The sequence below is a fragment of the Macrotis lagotis genome, chromosome 5 (genome assembly GCF_037893015.1).
Source record: "Macrotis lagotis isolate mMagLag1 chromosome 5, bilby.v1.9.chrom.fasta, whole genome shotgun sequence".
Classification (NCBI taxonomy): domain Eukaryota; kingdom Metazoa; phylum Chordata; class Mammalia; order Peramelemorphia; family Peramelidae; genus Macrotis; species Macrotis lagotis.
The window spans coordinates 142,100,487-142,109,130 of NC_133662.1; the positions used below are offsets into that span (position 1 = coordinate 142,100,487).

The 8,644-nt window shown below is 37.1% G+C and overlaps 1 pseudogene; it reads right to left on the reverse strand.

Moving 5' to 3' along the window:
- Positions 1-4,359: 4,359 nt before the first annotated feature.
- Positions 4,360-4,936, reverse strand: LOC141489919 (cyclin-dependent kinase 2-associated protein 1 pseudogene; annotated as a pseudogene).
- Between the last annotated feature and the right edge of the window lie 3,708 nt (positions 4,937-8,644).

Genomic DNA, 8,644 nt, shown 5'->3' on the forward strand with positions numbered 1-8,644 from the left:
AATAGTACTCTAACAAAAGTATGAGTTTGGTTCACCACTATTCTCCAGTACAAGAGCACCCAGTAAAAGATTGACAGAACAGGAACTGCAGAATAATAAGTGAAAGGGTGGGGAAAAACTCAGAAAGACCTGGTTAAAGTACCTAATTATTTACAGGCTTCCGTCTCCCCTTTTGAATGTGAGCTCCTGAAGGGCTAAGTATTTTGGTTTATTTTGTTTGGCAACCTCAGCATTTAACACTTTACCTGGCAAGGGTAGTAAGAGCTTTCTGACTGATGCCTAGACAACCACCTTTGACAGCTAATTGATGGAACTGTTTATGAACTGAGTCCAGTCTTAAAGGCACGGCTTTCTTCTTGGGAAGAACACAATTGTCACTCACACTTGTGAGGACTAGAACTCCAGCTCGAAACTAGGGAAAAATCTCTGAACTGGTTAGCCCAATAGACTAGTGCACATTTCACACTTGTAAGCACATTTTCTGTAAACACCCAAAAGAAAGTTTGAATTTGAAAACATTTTTTTAAATTGTACACTCTCAAAATAAATTAAATATATTTAATTCTCATTAGATTCCAGTGAATATTCCCTAGTTTAATTTTCAGTGTTTGTTTGGAGCCTGCCAAGCAAATAATAGTCATTTTGGTAATCTGGTAGCCTCAACTGAAATATGCTACTCTCACTTAGCATGGTGTCTTATGTCATCCTCTTTAACTTGTTTGCAGATATCCACTTATGGGTACCTGATGGAAAAGGGGAGTGATAAGAGGACCCATTGCTCTACTTAAGAAATTCAGGGTTTAATCCAAAGGGAGTATATTGGAATGACCCCTGGATTTGGATTCAGATTTCCAACTATTGTACAGTGACCTTGGACAAATTGTTAACCACTATGTATCTCAGGTTTCTGAGATGTAAAATGAAAAGTTTGAATGAGAGGATTCTGAGGATGCTAAGTGTATATCTTCTAACCTGGTTGGAATTATAGCTCTCCACAGCAGCAATCTAGTTTGCTTAAATCTTTTTTTTAAATATTTATTCTCATTTTGTACAAATAATGTTTTTTACATTAATAAAATATTCTTGTTCAAGAGTAAACAAAATACCCCCTCCCCCCATAAATATAGACTTGCTTGAGTGATAAAGTAAAGGGGAGAGAAAAAAAATAATAGTAATAATTGTAGGTATGGCCAGGTGGCACAATGGACAGAGCACCAGCCCTGGAGCCACAAGCACCCAAGCCCACATCCCGCCCCAACAATCACCTAGCAATCCACCCGAACCCCACTGCCCTGCAAAAAACAAAAGAAAAAAAAAAAAAAAGACCCAAAATAAAATAAAATAGTAATAATAGTAGGCGTGGCTGGGTGGTGGACAGAGCATTGGCCCTTGAGCCAGGAGCACCTGGGTCCAAATCTGGCCTCAGACACTCAATGATCACCCTATGCATCTCCAGGCAGGCTACCCAGCCCCATCTGCCCTGCATCCCCCCCAAATAATAATAATAATAATAATAATAATAATAATAATAATGATAATAAAATGTGCTTCAGTCTTTGTTCCAACACCAACAACTCTGTCATGGGAGGATCACATTCTTTATGGTAAGTCCATCGCAAAAGTTACTTCCATATTTTTCCAACGTTGCCATTGCTGATCGCAACTCCCTCCTTTCGTATTTCTCCACTACCATGTACTATATTTTCTCTCTCCTTTCACTCTGACTCTGCTGTAGGGTTGCTGAGTGGCGCAGCAGACAGATCCCTGGTCCTGGGGCCAAGAAGCCCTGAGCCCCCATACCACCTCTTAGGCCCAGCATCTACCTGGCCCTATGGTCCCGGACAGACCATCCAATCCCAGCCCCTTGCAAGAAGTAAAAAAGAAAATGTGTTATATCTGACCACTCTTCCCCCATGGCCCATCCTCTCCTCCATCACTCACATCCCCACCCCTTCCCCTTGACCCCCCTCTCTCTTTCTTACTCCAGATGTCTATACCCCATTGAGTATATATGCTGTTTCCTCTCCTAGCCACCTCTGATGAGAGCAAAGGTTCCCTCATTCCCCCTTGCTTCCCCCCCTCCATATCGTTGCAATAGCTCATTGTAATAAAGAAAAATCTTATTATATGAAATATCTTGGCCTGTTCCTCCTCTCCTTTTTTCTTTCTCCCATTACATTTCCCTTTTTTCTATTGACTCCATTTTTACACCATATTTTATCTTTGAATTCAGCTTTCTCCTGTGCTTCAACTATAAAAGCTCCCTCTCCCTGCTTTATTAACTGAGAAGGTTCATATGAGTATTATCAGTGTCATTTTTTTATGCAGGAACACATGCAGTTCATCATCAAGTCCCCCATATTTTCCCCTTCTCCTCCACTCTTACAAAATATTGACTTGCAAATATGCATGAAAAAGAAAAGAAATTTTTATTAATCAGTAACAATCAAAAACATTGCATTTCCTCCATGGCACACTAGACATTACTATATATTGGAGTTCAGTCAAAAAATGTTAAAGCTTTTAAGAACATGTAATTGAGGGGGGAAAAATAAAAAATTAACTGGAAAAAAAAGAAATGACAGGCATATTCTCTATCTTTGCAGGTCTATCCTTGGATATTTTCTTTCTTTCTTCCTATCAAATCACATGAAGTTCACAATCAAGAAGGGTATGTTTTAAACTTCTAAAATTAGGAAATATATTTTATTGTTCAGGAACCTAAGTGGAAAGTAATTTGTTTATTCAAATAATTCAAGCTTATTAGATGCCTATATTACTTAGCAGTTCCATACTAAATTAGAGTATATCCAGTTCAATCCAATGGATAATCAAAAAAAGTACTCCTATGTACAAAACACCATAGGGATATAGGGTGAAAAGAGGAATATTTCAAGTCTATAGTTGAAAATCTACAATGACAAGTCCCATCTTAGTTTTTCTCTTCAGAATAAGAATCATATTTGAAATATATTACAGAATATTTGAAGCCTGACCTTATTATACCAAGTAACACTCACTAACTTCAAAAGAACATGAAACATGGAACTGTTATATGATGATGTTCATTTACTTCTTGTACATATTTTAATGACAATTGCCTTTGAGTTCCTATGCTAATTATGTAGAGGGGTGACTGAGTAAGTTGAGGAATATGAGGATAGAAGATAACCTATTTTGCCTGATATGGTTTGCTGTTGTGATCATTTCTTAATTTTCCTCCTTTTTTCTAAAATAACATACTTACCTCATCAAGTCTGAACAGGAGAATGTAAAACAGACATCAACAAATTGTCTGTTTAATTTGGCTGACATAGATGGTCAGCCTGGATATTAATAGTTGGGGATAATTTAATCCCCCAAAGTCAATTCTGCCTGAATTTTATAAACACTAACAATTATGCAGATCCAGTCCATGACAACATCCTTCATATCACAAAACTTTTCTCTAGGTCCCATCCATCCCCTCTTTTCCATTCTCACCTTCATCAGTCCTGCATTATTTCAGTAGCTTCTTTCCTCTTTTACCTGACTCTACCATCTTCTCTTCCAGTCTCCAAACAATTGTACACTTAGCTGCCAGAGTAATCTTCCTAAAGCATGGATGTTAACATATAATTCACAGACTCCCAAAATAATGGCTCCATTCCTTTAATAATAAAGTCCAAATCCCTCCCTGATATGAATCTCAACCTCAATATCCAGATGTCTTCTCACTTTCTTGAATTTTTTTGTCATTCCCTAAACATGTCTTGTGATTTGCAGCTATCTTTATTCACAAATTCTCACTTGAAACACTCTTCCTCAAATATTTTATAAAAATCTTAACCCTCCTGAAGACCTCAATCAGGTGTTACCCCCCATTACTTTCTCTTTTTTTTGATACAAATTGTTAATGAAAATAAGCTTTATTATATCAAGTAATAAATACATACAAAGATGCACATAACAGTTTTAGTCATTTATCCAGATTTTTTAAATCATTCTATGGCAAACTCAAGATCTGAAATCTACAGTCTGTCTGAAAAGTAACTGTGGGTTCTTCATTTTTTAGTAGGCTGATCAATCATCTGTATCATGCATTTTAAATTGACTTCAAAGCACGAACAATCATGCAAAAGTTCACACACCAAAAACAAAACAAAAACAAACCCACATTCTTTATTTTTTAAAGCAGGGATCATCATGTAGCCCTAACTGGGAGATACCCAACTGTCAGGGTATGTCAACACAATTGGCATTGATTTGTGAAAAAAATCTTTAAATAGTTATTGGAGATTCTGGAAAAGGTGCAAAGAATGATATTTATGTGGATGGTTTTAAGTGTATTCAAAGGAAGAAAATCCAAGATTAGGGTTAAGTTAGCAGGGCAGTAAATTAGAGTTGGCAGCAACAGAAGCAGAATTTTCTACATGCATGGTCTGGACTCAATATTTAAAAAAAAAAGTGACCTAGGTTGCTAACTACATATAATGGAAATCTTAACTGCAAAATGACCTCCTATTCTTACAGACTGTGGTGGGGATGGGAAGAAGAAAAGGGGAAAGAACCTAAACTTTTGGACCATTCAACAGAAGAGATTGATATGAATGTTTTGAAAGTCACCAGAGGAATAAGTGTTAGTCTTTCTTCTTCACAAAGAAATGGAAAACTTTGGAAGTGAAGTGGGAGGCTAGGATCTTGCATTGCATTCAGTCTCTGCCAGGCATTCCCGGACTAATCCTCGAGCATGAATGATGCCTCGTTTTAGCCTCTCCATGGCACTTTAGCTCCCTGCATATGTGGGTTTGATCTCTGTCCCTAGCTCTTCGATGATAGCTAGAAGTTCTGCATATTTGCTTTGAGGTACCTGGCTGCTCCCTGAACCCTGGGTATAGCCCAGAGATGGGGGTCCATAGTCATTGATCAGCTGCCGATACTGGGTAGATGCCACCATGCTGGTGGAAGGAGAGTGGACATTCCCAGCTGCAAATCATGGCCTCCCCTCCATTACTTTCTGAAATAACACTTCACCCCTTTCCCTCTTTTACTTACATCTCACCTCACATATCATCTACTATACCTTATCTTATTTCTCCTACTTAGAGAAAAGTCTATTTGGGACATAGACAATATTTTGTTCATTTTTATATCCCTTCTAATATTTAGTATACCACTTAACACAATGCTTTGGGCAGAATAGATGTTCAAAAAATACTTCTTGAATTTAAAAAATATTTGGTTCCTGTATTTCAGTAGATGGATTTCAGGGAGGGGCATTTGGTTATTTGACTGTTTCGGGAGGTACAATCAAAGTCTCATGCACAAGGAGTATACATTTTTGAATATTATAAATGCTTATTATTCTAGCAAGTGAATGAAGAAAAAGATACTAAGGTTGTTATTATTGAATCAATATAGTTAATCATAAGAAAAAAGTCTCCTGCAACACTGAGTGACAAGGCCCTGTGTCCCACCTTGTAAGTTAGATGGTATTTATTAAGTGCTTGCCAGGCATGGTACTTAGTGCTAGAGGTACAAAGAAAAAGCAAAATCTTTGTTTCTGCCTTCAAGGAGCTTTTATTGTAATGGTGAAGACAATGCAGACAACAAAATACATATAATATATGTATATTAATGCACAGTATAAATTGAAGGTAACATCTGAGTGAAAGCACTGAGAGATAGAATCAGAAAAAGGCCTCTTGTAGAAGCTGAGATTTGAGTTGAGTCCTGAAAAAAATGAGAGAAGCCAGAAGGGAGAAGTGAGGAAAGATTTGGGGAATGGATGATTGCCAATGAAAAGATCCTGAGTAAGGAGTTGGAATGATGGCATTCAAGGAACAGCAAAGTTTGACAGGATTGTAGAGTACATAGAGTAGAGTAAGTGTAAGAAAAATGGAAAAGTAGGAAGGAACTGAGTTATGAATGTCTTTAAAGGCCAAACAAGTTTTAGATTTTATCCTAGACAAGATTGAGAGCCGTTGGAATTTACTGAGCAAGGGGTGACATAGTCAGAAGTTCAGATTAGGAAGATCATTTTGGAAACAGTGGAGGATAGATTGAAGTGGGGAGAAACTTTGGGAAAGAAGTCCAGGGAGCAACTTATTGTAATACTCTAGGTATGAGATAATAAAAGTTTGCACTAGCAAAGAGACTGTGTGAGTGGAGAGAAGGGAATGTAAAGGAGAGCTGTGAAGGTAGAAGACTTAATCACAGATAGTATATGTGGAGTGAATATGAATGAGCAGAGGATGTACCATATGTTTTGAATCTGACTGGTCTAGGAAGATAATTGGTGCCCTTGAAAGTGATAAGAAATGTGGGGGGAAAGTAAGGGTTTGGGGGGAAAGATAATGAATTGTTTTGAATGTGAAAATCTTAGATGCTTGTGGGACATCTAGTTTGAGATATTCAAAGATCATTGTGTGAATATTATGTATCTCAAAAGAGGTAATATGTATTAAGAACCTTGAAAACCTTAATCTATAAATATCAACTACTATCAACATTATTCTATTATTACAGTTGTAGCCTTTGAACACTGTCTTGAGAGAGTGATATTGGGCTATGTCCCTTACAGAAGAGATCTCATTGTTTATGTGGCATGGTGGATATAGCAGTGGTATAACTGGAGTCAAAAAGACTTGGATTTCAAATTCAGGCTCAGACACTAGGTGTGTGATTCTGGTCAAGTCACTTAACTTCTGTCTTCCCTTAAGAATCTAAAATGTTATCTGATCCATGAATCCATAACAGCTCTCAAATATTTTGTGACCTAAGTTGGAAACTTTGAAGACAGTATCCCTTATCTTAGTTATCAAACTTGGGGTATAAAAGTTCTAACAGGCCAGTCCTTGCTGCTTTTCAAATTATATCCAGAGAGTCAGACTTGGACACTAAAGGAGATGTAAAAACCAGCAATGAAAATGATGACTTTTTTTCATAACACTTCACAGTCACAAAAAGTTTTAGCTCTATAATTTCTTCCGAATCTCACTAGTTTGACTGTTATTACCATGTCTAAAAAAGAAAACAAGTTTCAGAGAAGTTGTCCACAGCTAATAAATGGCAGAAAAAGTACTCAGAACAAGTCATCTAGTTCCATAACTAGGGCTCCTTCCATTATACCATAATATTATAACTAGACCATAAGTACAGTGGTTACTCTTTACAAAATCTAGGGAAACTGATGTTAGAGACCTATAGCCATATAATACAAAAACAAATTAATAATGTTGCTGAGGGAAAAGGGGGGGAGGTTCCTTTTCCCCCAAATTAGTACATCAATATTTGACTACACAAATCTAGACCTGCTCCTGTAAAAGAAAAAGGGAAAGGAACTAGAAGAATACAGGGAAGACAGAATAGAGATGATGGATAGAAGGTATGAGCCACGGTATAGTACCAGAGCATGAACAATGTCATATGATGCTTGCGGTTTGAGGTTGTAATGGAGGACGGGTTTTAGATTTAGGAACACCAAGATTTAGGTCCTGCCTCTAACTTTACTATTTTGTAGCCATAGACAGGTTTCTTTTAGCTTTTTAATTTCTTAGGCAGCTATTAAGCATTTAACAGTCCAAAGAAATTGTTAACCTGTCTGGGTATTAGTAAAGTAATTTCACACAAGGAATTCACCACCCTTATGAAAAAAGTCTGGATTCCCACTCCCCAGTTCTCCAAAAGGTACACCTGACTAAGTTTTTAAGGCAATACTTAGAAGATGAAAACTTTAAATCTTTTTTATTGTTTACATCAGATTACAGAGAGATGATATCATCCTTCCAAAACTTTTTGTTTTGAAGAAAAGAGTCTGGAGAGGATGGCTCTAATGAGTCCCTTAATCAGATGTGTTGATTGCATGTTTAACAATGCCCACTGCACTTCATTTACAGTTTGACACTTGGAAGCTACATTGCCACCTGGGTAACGCCAACTGCTAATCTAGAAGGTTATGTGTACAAAACATCTCCCTCAGTTGATCTCATTTGCCAAAACTCTGAATTGAAATGCAGACCAAAGGGCATCATTAACACATCCTTTTTTCCCCCTTCCCATTTTGTTATAATGAGAAATAATTTCATACTGACCCGATTAGGACAGCAGGTGTATTCAGTTGGATTTTAAGAAATAAGGTTCTTTGATATTTGTTGTCCTTTAATAAAAAGTGGAAGGAGCTGTACTTAGGGACTTTGAAAAGTCTGTAAACAGAAGGCAAAGTGTTGGCTTAGAAGGGAAAACTTTAGATGCGTGATGCAACTGAGACAAAGAAATGCCCTGTCAGGGTTGCAAATCTCAAGGAAAGTACCATCCTATTTTAAAAAGAAATTCCAATTATGATCATACTTATCTTTGAACCTTATATAAGTTGAATTTTGCTTCTGGAATCCTAAGAATTTAAGTTGGGAAAGTTCTTCAGAAAGGAACCAATAATCCAGTCTAGTTCATCTGAATAGGAATACCCTCCAAAAGTATGGAGTTTATTCAGATGTCTCCCTGATATAATTTTAAGACAATGGGAAAGATCCTCATCTCTAAACTAGCTACCTTCCATGCACTTGATCAGGGATTCTTGAACTTTTTATGTCTAGGGCCCTTTTAGTGGTCTGGCAAAGTGTGTGGGCTTTAAATACTTTTTAAATTCATAATTATACCTAGCTGT